Source organism: the organism of the source record quoted next, unplaced genomic scaffold (genome assembly GCF_019419815.1).
Source record: "Pyrus x bretschneideri cultivar Hongxiangsu unplaced genomic scaffold, Pyrus_bretschneideri_v1 Contig47, whole genome shotgun sequence".
In the NCBI taxonomy this organism is placed as follows: Eukaryota; Viridiplantae; Streptophyta; class Magnoliopsida; order Rosales; family Rosaceae; genus Pyrus; species Pyrus x bretschneideri.
In genome coordinates, this window is record NW_025999784.1 from 2025931 (window position 1) to 2039492 (window position 13562).

The 13562-nt window shown below is 36.7% G+C and overlaps 1 long non-coding RNA gene across 2 annotated transcripts; it reads left to right on the plus strand.

Moving 5' to 3' along the window:
• Window positions 1–6539: 6539 nt before the first annotated feature.
• LOC125469913 lies at window positions 6540–9461 on the plus strand. 2 transcript variants are annotated; one of them, XR_007252201.1, is made up of 5 exons: window positions 6540–6691; window positions 6780–6879; window positions 6978–7063; window positions 8258–9091; window positions 9205–9461. It is a non-coding gene; the product is annotated as an uncharacterized LOC125469913 (long non-coding RNA). The 2 variants fall into 2 exon arrangements; XR_007252200.1 differs by having other exon boundaries at window positions 6575–6879.
• The last annotated feature ends 4101 nt before the right edge of the window (window positions 9462–13562 follow it).

Here is a 13562-nt window from a genome sequence, read left to right on the forward strand (position 1 = left end):
CAAAACAAATCAACTTAAATTTACCTTTGTTGAAAACGCGATGAAGGCAGATAAAAACTTATTGGAAACTTGAAAGAAGCAGTTTACGGCTTTTTGTGTGTGTGTGTGTGTTCCCAGAAGCAGACCACTACAGTTAAAACTGAGCAAGTAAAAGAAGAGCAAGTTCAGATGGGCAGATTGTAAAGATAGTCAAGATCGGTACGAGTAAACTAACCAGAAGTTAAAATTAATTTTTTAAGAACACTATTCATCCAGGATAGAAATGCAAACACTAATCCGACAAAATATTATTCATCTACAGTGACGCCGTTGTGCCCATGATCATTCCGCATGCAAGCTCAACAGTAAACCAACAAGATATTATTTATCCATAGTATTGTTTACTCATCGTGCAATATCAATAGTCAAAATATTAATCATTCAGACAAACCACTATTTACGCATAAACAAACAGTCATCCAGCCAGTGGTCCCACAGACACTTCGTGCTCCCACACTTAATTAGGCAATCATTCATGCCTTATTCCAGTCTATAAAAGAAAGACTCCGTGCTCCTACACTTGTTAGCAAGTTAATTCAAATTTTATTTTCTAAATTGCAAAACTTCTCAAGAGTTTCTCTTGTATCTAGAGAAAATTTGTAAAAAATTTTAATTTCCGCAACTCATTTAGAGAGGTGTTTGCGTACATCAACTTCTCATTTCAATCGTCTATTCCCAAGTCATTTGTAAGTTTTCAAATTTATAAAGTAATTTCAGAACTCTATTTTCAGTAATTATTTTGCATCATTATTGTTAGTTCATTATTTTCATTATACAATGTATGATTCAATACATTCTAGAAATGAAGTTTTTGTTTCCTATCTCATTTACAAAGTAATTAGAGATCTAGATTTTCAGATTTTCATACTTTGCTATCAGTAATGTATCAAGTAAGCTTTCGATACACCCTTACATACAAATATACCAGTCCTCTTCCGTTGAGGGATTCCTTGTGGTGCTCAGTGCGTAGCTTTCACTAGCCCTGACATGGCTGCTACTTGCAGCTTTGGTTCTCAAGGGTTAGTCTGCTTCATTGAACTTTCCCAACGATGCAAGTGCCTTGCCGCACACTTCGAGTCGAATGCTTGTACTGGAAAGGACGTACAATGTGCTGCCTTAGAAGCATCTGAGGTATTTCTGGAGGCTAAAGTTAAAGCCTCTTCATCTTCTTCTTTGAAGTTGGAGAAGGTAGAAAAAGAAGAGTTGAGAAAAGTTTTGTATTTGGATGAGGAAGGGTTGTCCAACATGCATGCAAAAGGGTTTTAATTGGAATTTACAATGATGATGATTTGGGGAATAATACTGCTGACGGTTCCCTGTGGGAGAAATGTTAAGAGACTTTCTCAAAATGAGACTCTATATGGATTCTTGGCCACCTCACAGTTTAACGTCAATTCTTGTGCTAACGTTATAAAACATTGTGCAAAAAAATGAGATGGTAGAGAGTCCATAAAGAGTCTCATTTTTTAAAGAGTTCCCTTAACATTTCTCTTCCTTGTGGAGTGCATTATTATTATTATTATTATTTATTTATTTATTATTTTTTATTTTTTAAATACTGTTTCTGGCAGTTCTTAACTTGAATATGATCATCTTGTAGTTGCTCGTTCAATTCTATGCAAGTGAGACATATAGAGTTACATTAAGATATAATTAATTTTCCTCTTTCGTGGGGTTTGTGACCCTTGATTTTATAGTACCATTTTGAATCTCTATCAACTGCTAATAGCTTAATATTTAGGTTTTCTTCTTTTGGTCAAAATCTTTATATATATTGAGGTTGGATGCTTCAATTAATGTGATATTAGAATCATCATGTATCACCCTTCTTGTGTGTGTGTGTGTGTGTGTTTTTTTTTATTTTTGTTGTTAATCGTCTGGAGAATTCGAATCTGAAACATTTTTATTATTACGAACAAAAGTAACACTAAACTATCAAATCCAAGTATAAAAGTTTGAATCGACCAAAAATAAGGCATGACCACTTGAAAGAGATATTTTGTGTTTGAGGAAGTATTAACTAATTAAGCACTATCACCTAGTTATTACCGAATAAAATGGGCTAACTTACCTATGCATAACCATGCTAAATACATCAGTTGCTTATGAATGGTGGTGTTGTGGATTAATTATACTATAAGGTTTTTTTTTTTTTTTTTTTTTAACCGAAAGAGCACCACAAGATGTCTCTTGACGGAAGGAAGGGGAGAGATATATAGCCGTAAACTGCTTCCTGCAAGTTTTAAAAAAGCTTTTACTATGATTTTCTGCATGCATAATGCAGGAGCAAACAAGTTTTCCTAGTTTCTATCGTACGGGCCAACTCTAACATGAAATTGATTCCAAGTTTCAAATTCAGTTTGAACGAGCAAAAAAGCCCGTGCGATGCTGCAGGTTTACAACTCTAGTTCCACGTAATTACAACAATGTTTACAATTCTATTACTACATGTATACAACCATACTTACAATCATATTTACACATATATACTAATCAACATTTAAAACTATGCGAAATGGGGAGTGAGTTTTACCTTAGTACAAAACCTAATAAAATTAAACAAATCTCCATGTCATTCGTTCTGCATTTTGACCCCTCCTCTTATAAACTGGGCTGAATGCTGTACATGGTCCATCGATTTCCACCACAAAGAAGGGATTCTCCATCGTCACCACCATTGGTGCTCTCTTTCTGCTTTCCTTTGCCCAGAAATTGGGAGCCTATGTATAGCCAAAAGTGCAGATTTCTTCCCTGCTATATACAATTTACTTGAGTTTCTCAAATCCTAATGCAAACAACTAATTTGACTAAAATTTGTCCCTCATGTATTTTCCTCATCTGAAATACTAATATAAAACATCTACACAGCTACAATCAGTGCACCGAACAACATAACACCACTTTCAACAACTGACAAACTCATCATTACGTAGCAACAACATCCCTGTTGAGCAGCACCTAGTTTTAAAGAAACGGAAAATGAAATCAAATAAAGTAATGATATTTTCAAAAGATGAACATTTGACGTAGAATAAAGATGACAACGAAATTGAATTATGGGTGCCTACCGTGTCCTTTGCGAAGTGTCCTTAGTTGAGCAACATATTCAGATATTTTCTTGATGTCTTCCAACTACAAAGGTAAAAGCAGATCATCAAAAATCATGCCGCATGTGTCCCTGTAGAACCTTTCCAACAGAGGAAAAATAAAGGAAGATATCTAGACTGACCCGCTCAGCCAATAAAAACACGGTTTCAACAAAATCTGTTAACTGCACATCTTTGCTCTTCTCAGCAACCTGTTAGTTGTAAATTCGAGGATGAACATAGTATTGTAAGATTGTTAATTCATAACACGAACCAATCGATGTTACCGGTACAAAAATAATATAATCACCTAAACCTAATCATCTTATATTAGAAGACATCATCCAATAACAATGAATGTTTTACACTGTGCAAGTGAAGCAGCTTTCATTTGCCAATTTCTCATGCGATAATGCAAGCTCCATTATTGAATAAAAAAAGTAGGACTGAGAAGACATCAAATCCAATGCAGAGCGTAGATAAAATTGAACCCAAAAGGCAAAAGCCTTCTCTAACAAATAGATATATATATAAACAGTCGTTTGGGATATAGATATGGGTGTACATGGAAGAATAGAGACGCACTGAGTCGGAGAGGGGAAAGAGAGAGAGTGGAATTTCGGAGGAATACTGGACAACGACGAACTGCGCGACCAGAGCTGTTGGTGGCGGTGATTCTGCAGCGAGAGACAGTTAGAAAAAAGTATTCAATAAATCTTACAGAACTGTAATAATTCAGATCATTGGCATTTCAATTATAAGGATTCATAATTTCTAATTTTAAGATAGAATTAACGGTTTACCAAATTAGAGGTAGCTGATGACATAGCGTATTGGCTTCAAGTATGCTAAAGTTAGACATAATCTTCAGTATGTAGAGGTGTTTTCTTTTCTGAATTTTTCCTGCAACGGTTCACAGCTGGTTTCTACAAATTTTGAAAACGGGAGGTGTTAGTATGGATGTGTGTTAAATTTATCTCGCAACAACAAGACGTATAAGAAAACCAAGTGAAGTGAAGGTGCATATATAATGCATACGAATGAAGCTTTTTTTTTTTTCCTTAGGGAATTTTAACGAAAAACTTTTAGTTTGCTTGAAAACTTTGAATTTTAACGATCAAGACAAAATAAAGAGTAAAATAAATAGTACTAGGATTGACGTTTTAGTGTAAAAATGTGATTTTTCGTTACAGTGTTAATGTTCTCTTTTTTTTTTTTAAAGGGTTTGAGGGCTTGAGTTTGTTTTCTAATTTGAAGCAAAGAACACTTGAATGAGGGTTTCAAAATTTTAAGTTTTAACGATAAAGACAAAATAAAGAGTAAAATGAATAGTATCACGATTGACTTTTTAGTGTAAAAATGTGATTTTTCGTTAAAGTAAACAATACCGGAAGTTTTTTTTTTAAATTTTTTAAGTGTTAGAGGGCTTGAGTTTGTTTTCTAATTTGAAGCAAAGAATACTTGAATGAAATGCCAAATTAAGGGGGGTTTATTCAATTAGGATTTTGAGGGATTTTAATTCTTTTAATGAACCTAGGGGTATTTAATCGGGATTTTAAGTGATTCTCTAAAATTCAATGTGTATTCAATCAGGATTCTAAGATAGTTTATTAAAATCCTTAAAAATCTGGGTGTATTCAATTAGAATTTTAAAGAGTTTTATAACATTCCAGGTGTATTCAATTAGAATTTGATTTTAAAGAATTTGAAAAAGTTGAGGAATTAGAGGGAATTGGAGAGATTTTGTAGTGTATTTTAAGCGTCTACAAATCTCACCTCTTCCCATGAGATTTTGAGGGAATTGAATCAAAATTTTAGATGGAATCTCTACAAATCAATTAGACTCCATAAAAATCCATTAAAATCTCTCAAATTCCCAATTGAATACACCCCCCTAAAACCCCAATATCTTACCTAATCACAAATCGGTGAGAGAGCTTTTGGGAAAAAGGGTCAGAAAGGATTTGGAGGTGGACTTTGCAGAACCAAGACGATGTTGCAGTCCAGGTGTCGGTCAATGATCAAAATTTCTTCTTGGGTTTTCCGATGGACAGCGAAGAAGGGTTTATAGTAAGGCGGCGGTGGGCATTTGTTGACAATGAAGCAGTGAGTGTGAGAGAATCGTTGATTGTGAGAGTAATTCTGGAAATGGATTTGTTGGTTTGAGGTTTTTGCGGTGATCAAGAGCAACTGAAGAGATAAAGCGGGACGAAGCGATGGGTGAGAGAAGAGGCAACGACAGTGCATAAACGGAGAAAATCAACACATATACCATGCCTATTTTCGTCATTTCACTCTGCAAGTGTTGAGCAAAAATTGTATATAATATGTAAACAAATAATTCACTTGACACAATTTCACCCTCGTTCATTTTTTCTGAAAAGGGTTTTATTAATTTGAGTTCGACCCATTCTAGGCTACGCGCCTATTAATTACAACCATTTTTTGGGAAAGGAATACCCTTTGATTCTAATATGAATAAGTTGTAACTTGGGGATTTTGATGTTTATTTGATTTTGTGACTGCATTTAGGCAGAGCCCTAGATTGCTTACGTACCCTCGTTGAGGGATCAAGTCACTCGTAGTTTCTTGGTATTTGGTACTTGTTTGGAGCATTTGATGCCTTATGCAGTTTTAGCTCATGCGGGCGAGGACTTTAAGCCATTAGAGCATTTAATGCCATGTGCAATTTTAGCTCTTGTGGGCTAGGATTTTAAGCCATTGGAGCTTTTAATGCCTTGTGCAGTTTTAGCTCTTGTGGGCGAGGACTTTAAGCCATTGGAGCATTTGATGCCTTATGTAGTTTTAGCTCATGCGGGGGAGGACTTTAAACCATTGGAGCTTTAGTGCCTTGTGCAGTTTTAGCTCATGCAGGCGAGAACTTTGGGCTATTGGAGCTTTGGTGCCTTGAAATGGTTCGCGTCTACGGTACTTGGAATAATTTATATCCACAAGTTTAATGTTGGCAACGTCTTCATATTTTCCTTTTTTTTGCTTGGACTTGATGTGCCTCCATCACGCTATTGGGCTCCTGCCCATTTATTTTGGCAAGTTATATTTTATAAGGCCCAAATTGATATTGTATATATTGCCGTGTCGGACTCCTTAATGGTTTGAGAATAATGGGATCCAATTCGAAATGAACAATTTAGATTGCCATAAAGAAATTTTGTCCCTTGTGACCATATAAAATCCCATAGCTTCATTGATCTACACGTGAGCTTTCCCATTTGGTTTGGAGAGTTTTTCTGCAGCAAGTAAGAAAAGTGACTAGTCATATGGGTTGCCCATTTTTTACTTGCTTTTCTGGGACCTTTGTCAGTTTGTTTCCATACTTAAATTCTAAATAAAGCCCATAATTTAGATGGTGTGAGCCAATTCCCACGTGAGATGCAGATTACATTAGCATTCACAACCCCACCATCCCCCCGCGGGGCCCGCCCGCGAGAGATAGCTTCAGAGACCCCCCCTTCTCTCGGCTCTAAAACTGGTGGGCTCCCGTGGATTTCGTTATATTTCAAACTTATATTTCGATTGGGTATCCGTTGATTTCAGAGTGAGAATGGGTAAGGTTTGTTGGAGCTCATACTTTGTTCAAATTACTTCAATTTACCACCATTTCCCCCTCAAATCGCAAATCCCCTTTTTGCACAGGTCACAAAAACTTTCATCTTTTCTGCTGCATCGTTCTTTTGCTCATGTGCTTCCTTTGTGGGTCCAAGGCTCAAAATGAAGAGGGGGAAAATTCAAGCAGGTTACCCGTTTTCGTTTTCTTTACGTTCCGGGTTTGCTTATGTATTTGGAGTGGAATGAAACTCTAACTGCGATGAACTCATCAATTCTTTCGTGCAGGAGTTCTTGGCAACAATATCTCTTCGATTTGTTGAACAAACTATTTGCAGTACTTTGAAAACAAGTGTTGATTCATGGCTCCAAAGGTGAGAATTACCCCCTGAAATTTGTAGCAACGCACGTACTCTTCATGTCTGCCATACTTGAATGAGTCTTTGGGTGTTTAATGTAAAGGTTACCATGTGAGTGAGCTTCCCAATTACTTTGGGAATTTTGATAGCAAGTTTTTCCTGTTGGAACCTTATTGGACTCTAAACTTATCTCATTCGGGTTTTTGAGTTTAGTGGAAATTGAGAACAGTTAGAGTTAATAGGTGAATAAACTACTTTCCTTTAAAGTAGGACATTAAGGGTTAAACATGTTGGTGAGTGGATATCCCACGTTGGAATGTAAATGGGCGTGCAGTTTTGCCAAGCAGTTTCTGTGATAGGTTGAAACGGTTGTGGTTACACGTCTATAAAAGGATAAGTCCCTGCTCAAGAGGAACAAGTTCGTATATAAAAAAATCTAGCCCTATTCTAGAAAGAACATCAGGTCCTCCTTGAGTAGAAGATTTCCTTTTCTTTCCCTGCAATCAATGGCTTCACAAGGTCAGAACTCAAATCACAGTATTACATGCATGTTCGTAATCTATGTTTGCGGCTATATTAAATTCCAACATTTGGTATCAGAGCGTATAATAGCTCTTCATAGATTCTTTGATGTGTATAAGGAAGTTTGATTAATTGATTTATTCATCTTTTCGTGTTTTACTAATGATTTGGTTTCTTGAGTATCACAAGTATAGGAATGGATTTTGCGCTAAGATGATTTAAGTTCCAACCTTAACATCATTGAAGGATACATGCTCATAAAACCATTTGCAACAACTGTTTGTAAAGCTTTACCAAAGTGAAGTTTTTTAAGAAATTTTGTTTATAAGGAAGGTGGCATGGTTGTGTTTTATAAGTCATGACATGATAACGTACTACTCCAAAGAGAAGAGGGTTAACTGGTTGGATTTATGAATCAGTACATAGGTTTTTAATGAATGTTTGAGCCAACTATTTTCTTATCCAAAGATTTGAAATATGTGTTGTAACTTAAGTATTTGTTAAAAGGGCTATATAATCAGGATGCATATGGTTTTATGTGTATAAAATAAAATAAAATAAAATAAAATAAAATAAAAAAAAAAAAAAAAAGACCTGCAGTAATGTAACTTGCCCAAAGGTGTTGCATATACTGTGATTGTTGTAACATTGGTTACAATGTTGTTTAACTTTTATTTGGTTTGACAGTGAATGCGAATGCACTGAGTTTTTCCTCCATTGAACCACTTAATGGAGGGAATTACAAAAAGTGGAGACATGATGTAGAGATCGTGCTTGGCTTGATGGACTATGACCTTGCACTGAGGGAGGATGAACCACCTGCTGTGACAACGAACAGCACTGTAGAGCAAAGATTGAAGTCTGAGAAATGGGAGAAGTTAAACCGAATGGCTTTCATGGTCATGAAAAGGTCCATCAGTGAGGCTGTGAGAGGTGGCATACCGTCATGTGACAAAGCTAAGGCTTTCCTTGAGGCTGTTGGAGAAAAATTCAAGATGTCCAAGAAAAGAGAGATGGCGAACCTGATGACCACACTGACTTCTCAGAAGTTTGATGGCAAAACGAGTGTCTGGGAGCATATACTAAAAATGGTGGAGGTGCCGCCAAGCTCAAGGATCTGGAGGTGCCAATTGATGATTCCTTTGTTGTTCACATAGCTCTCTCATCCCTTCCTGAGTCATTTGAACAGCTTAAGGTGTCGTACAATACTCAAAAGGAGAATGGAGTCTCGATGAGATGATTTCTATCTGTGCACAGAGGAGAGTAGGTTGAATCGTGCAAAGAGTGTGGTGGTGAACCTTGTTGACTACAATGCAAGTGGGAATCCTATGGTGAATGCTGGTAAGCAGACTAAGCCTTTTAATACCTCCACTACTACTGCCAATGTTGCTTCTTCCTCTAGAGGACCTCAAAACCTTAGGCCAAATTTGGAGAATGTGATATGCTATTTTTGCAAACAATATGGACACTTGAAAAGGGACTGCGAGAAACGTAAAAAATGGGCAGTGAAGAAAGGAAAAGGTACAAAGGTTTTCAATGTTTTTGTTTGTTTTCAAACTTTACTTGTTGAAGCCCCTCTAAATACTTGGTGGTTTGACACTGGTTGTTCGGTGCATATTACCAATTCCTTGCAGGGATTTTCAAGAAAAATGTCAACAAGTAATGAAGTCTTTGAAGTGCATGTGGGCAATGGGAATACAGTGGCTGTGGAAGCAATAGGCAACCTCAAGCTCAAGTTGTCGTCAAGCTTTATTTTAGAACTTTCAGATTACTTTATGTTCCTACTTTAACTAGGTCTTTAATCTCTGCTTCAAGACTTGTAAAAGATGGTTTTGCTTTCGTTGGTGATGATGAAAGCATAAGGATCTTTATGAAAAACAATTTGAGTCAATTGCTGGGCATTTGTCTTTTAGACAATGATTTATGGAAATTAGATTGTGTTGTCATGAATGATTTGAGTTGTTAAACTTTAGACTCTTCTGTTCGAATGAAAAGGCCTTTATCAAATGATCTTTCTTCCATGCTTTGGCATAGAAGGTTAGGTCATATTTCAAAGCAAAGACTGCAGCGTTTGGTGCATGAAAATATTTTGCCAGCCTTGGATTTTAATGACTTGCATGAGTGTGTGGATTGTTACAAGGGCAAGTTAACTAAAACCAAGAAAAAGGACGTAACAAGAAGTCAAAAACTGTTAGAAATAATTCATTCGGATGTTTGTGGACCTTTTCCAATTAAAACAATCTGTGGAAATATTTATTTTGTGACTTTTATTGATGATTTTTCAAGGTATGGAAGTGTCTATCTAATTTTAGAAAAATCACAACTCCCAAATTGTTTTAAAATTTTTAAAATAGAAGTAGAGAACCTATTAAACACTACAATTAAGGTTTTGAGATCAGATAGGGGAGGAGAATACTTTGGCAGGTTCATTGAGGCTGGGCAACAAAAGGGACCGTTGGCTATGTATCTAGAAGAGTGTGGCATCCAAGCTCAGTACACCACACCTGGGACGCCTGATCAAAACGGTGTGGCGGAGAGGAGGAATAGGACATTGATAGAGATGACAAGAAGCATGATGAGCAGGTCAGTTCTACCTTAGTTTCTTTGGGGAGAAGCATTAAAGATGGCAAACTATATAATAAATAGTGTTCCTAGCAAATCAGTGAGTAAGACACCTTTTGAACTTTGGACTTCGAGGAAACCTAGCATCAATCACCTACATGTATGGGGTTGTAGGGCAGAAGCAAGAATGTATAATCCGCAAGAAAAGAAACTTGATTCAAGGACAGTGAGTTGTCACTTTATTGGTTTTCCAGAGAAGTCTAAAGGATACAAATTTTATGCTTCACACTTGCAGACTAGGGTTTTCGAGACTAACAATGCAAAGTTCATCAAGGAAGAAATGAATGTTGATGAAAATGCTAGCAATTTTGTTTTTCAGGATCTTGGGAATCCCACTAATGTGTTGAGCAATAATGATGAAGGGAGTCAAAGCCTTGGAGTAACTATAGTTTTTCAAACTAGTTTCTCGCAACCATCACATGAAAATAATGCTGCAGAAGGTCATCAAATAAATGAACCACAACAAGATGGAGCAATAGTTGAACATGATGCTGATGAGTTGCAAATTACCTTGGAAGCACCAAGAAGAGCCTCACAAAGAATTCGCAGATCGGCGATTCCAGAAGATTATATCACTTACTTTTTGTGAAGTTGAGCATGATGAAGGTATAATGACTGATCTAGTAACTTACATACATGCAATTAAAAGTGAAAACTTTTTATCATGGCAGCGAGCAATGGAAGAGGAGATAGGGTCCATGCATTCTAATCAGGTGTGGACTCTCGTAGAGAAGACAAAAACTATGACACCCATTGGATGCAAATGGGTGTACAAAACTAAGAGAGATTCGAAAGGGAAGGTTGAAAGGTTCAAAGCGAGATTGGTGGCTAAAGGCTTCACTTAAAGGGAAGGGGTAGACTATAACGAAACATTTTCTCCTGTGTCATCCAAGGATTCCCTGCGGATAATCTTAACACTTGTGGCACATTTTGACTTGGAACTTCACCAAATGGACGTCAAAACGGCGTTTCTAAATGGTGACTTGGAAGAGGAAATCTATATGAACCAACCTCCTGGTTTCATTGAAGAGGGCCAAAAACACCTAGTTTGCAGATTGAGCAAGTCTATATATGGTCTAAAGCAAGCATCGAGGCAGTGGTTTATGAAATTTGATGAAAAGGTAACTCATATTGGCTTCATTGAGAATAAGGTTGATGATTGCATTTATTTTAAAAGCATTGGTTCCAAGTTTATCTTCCTTATACTTTATGTTGACGATATACTTCTTGCAAGCAATGATTTGAACCTATTGCTTGAAACCAAGTCGTTGTTGTCAAACACCTTTTATATGAAAGACTTGGGGGAGGCCTCTTTTGTTCTCGGCATAGAGATTAAAAGAGACAGGTCAAGAAACTTGTTGGGGATTTCGCAAAGGTCATACATTGAGAAAATATTAAAACGTTTCAACATGGAAGGATGTTCAGGAGGAGAAGTCCCAATGACAAAGGTGATAAATTGAATAAGGAGCAATGTCCTAGGAATGAATTGGAAAGGAAAATCATGTTGAACAAACCCTATGCTTCATTGGTGGGGAGCTTGATGTATGCTCAAGTTTGTACTAGACCTGACTTAGCTTACTCAATTAGTGTACTTGGAAGGTATCAATCAAATCCTGGAGAACAACATTGGGTGGCAGCTAAGAAGGTAATGAGATATTTGCAAAGAACAAAATCACACATGCTTGTGTATGGAAAGAGTGAAAAACTAGAGGTGGTAGGGTAATTTGATTCAGATTTTGCAGGCTGCATAGATGATAGAAGGTCCACAAGTGATTATTTGTTCTTCATGGCTGGAGGAGCAATCTCGTGGAGAAGTGCAAAACAGAAGACACTTGCGACATCGACCATGCAAGCTGAATACATTGTTATTTTTGAAACCAAACAGAAAGCATTGTGGATCAAGGATTTGGTTAGTCTAATGGGAATCATGGAAAGTATTTCAAGACCAATTGTTATACATTGCGATAACAAAGCTGTTTTATTCATCTCTAAAAACAACAAGCAGTCATCTGCAAATAGACTGATGGACATCAAATATCGATCTGTTAGAGAGGATGTCAAAAGTGGTTTGGTGGTAATTGAGCATATTGACACGGGTTCGATGATAGCAAATCCCCTCACAAAACCATTACCAGTTGCAGTGTTCAAGCAGCACGTTGCAAAAATGGGGGTACTGGAGTCTTTTGATTATGTGACTATGTGGGAGTAAAACTTAGTCTTGTCTTATTTGCTTTGTAGTTGTTTATTGCAATAGATGAATTCTAAATTCATTTCATGTACTGCTTTTGATTTGAGCTAGTAATCATTAATGAGACTTGGCTGAAAAGCTATAATCATATATGTGATATTTCTGTAATGAAGCTCGATTGTTTTAAAAGGTTTTCAGGTGGCGATTAGATTCTACTTTTCAGCATGTAGAAAGTTGAAGTTGGATTATTGCTAACTAAGGCAACGTTAAGGTAATGGGAAAAATAGTGGGAGCGTACAGTAAAGCTCTCTTATAGCTAACATGTTTAAGCATCATATGTGAATAATTGAATGTTATAGTGATTTCAGAGTGGCTGCACCATTTTGCGCAAACTTGTCTAAAGTTCTATGACTTGAGTCATTCATGGTGGATGTGTGAGGATGTGTTTATTTATTTATTAACTCATGTGATCACTAAGGAACTGTTGTCAGTAGAAACATTGCTCAAAACAAAGACGATAAGTTTAGGTCCAAGTGGGAGAATGTTGGAACCTTATTGGACTCTAAACTTATTTCATTCGGGTTTTTGAGTTTAGTGGAAATTGAGAACAGTTAGAGTTAATAGGTGAATAAACTACTTTCCTTTAAAGTAGGACATTAAGGGTTAAACATGTTGGTGAGTGGATATCCCACGTTGGAATGTAAATGGGCGTGCAGTTTTGCCAAGCAGTTTCTGTGATAGGTGGAAACGGTTGTGGTTACACGTCTATAAAAGGATAAGTCCCTGCTCAAGAGGAACAAGTTCGTATATCAGAAAATCTAGCCCTATTCTAGAAAGAACATCAGGTCCTCCTTGAGTAGAAGATTTCCTTTTCTTTCCCTGCGATCAATGGTTTCACAAGGTCAGAACTCAAATCACAGTATTACATGCATGTTCGTAATCTATGTTTGCGGCTATATTAAATTCCAACATTTCCTTCTCCGTGAACTAGGGACACCTTGAACTCTTTTAAATCCAACTTCACGTGGCAGAGAAGTAAATATCTTTTGGATATTTAGAGATTGGCAAATTTTCTTTCTTTCCTTTTGTCTTGTAGCCTCTGTCAGTTTTGTTTCAGTACCTTTGGTCACAATTTTGACACAATGTTTGATCAAAATGATAGCCACATGAACGACGTCTCCC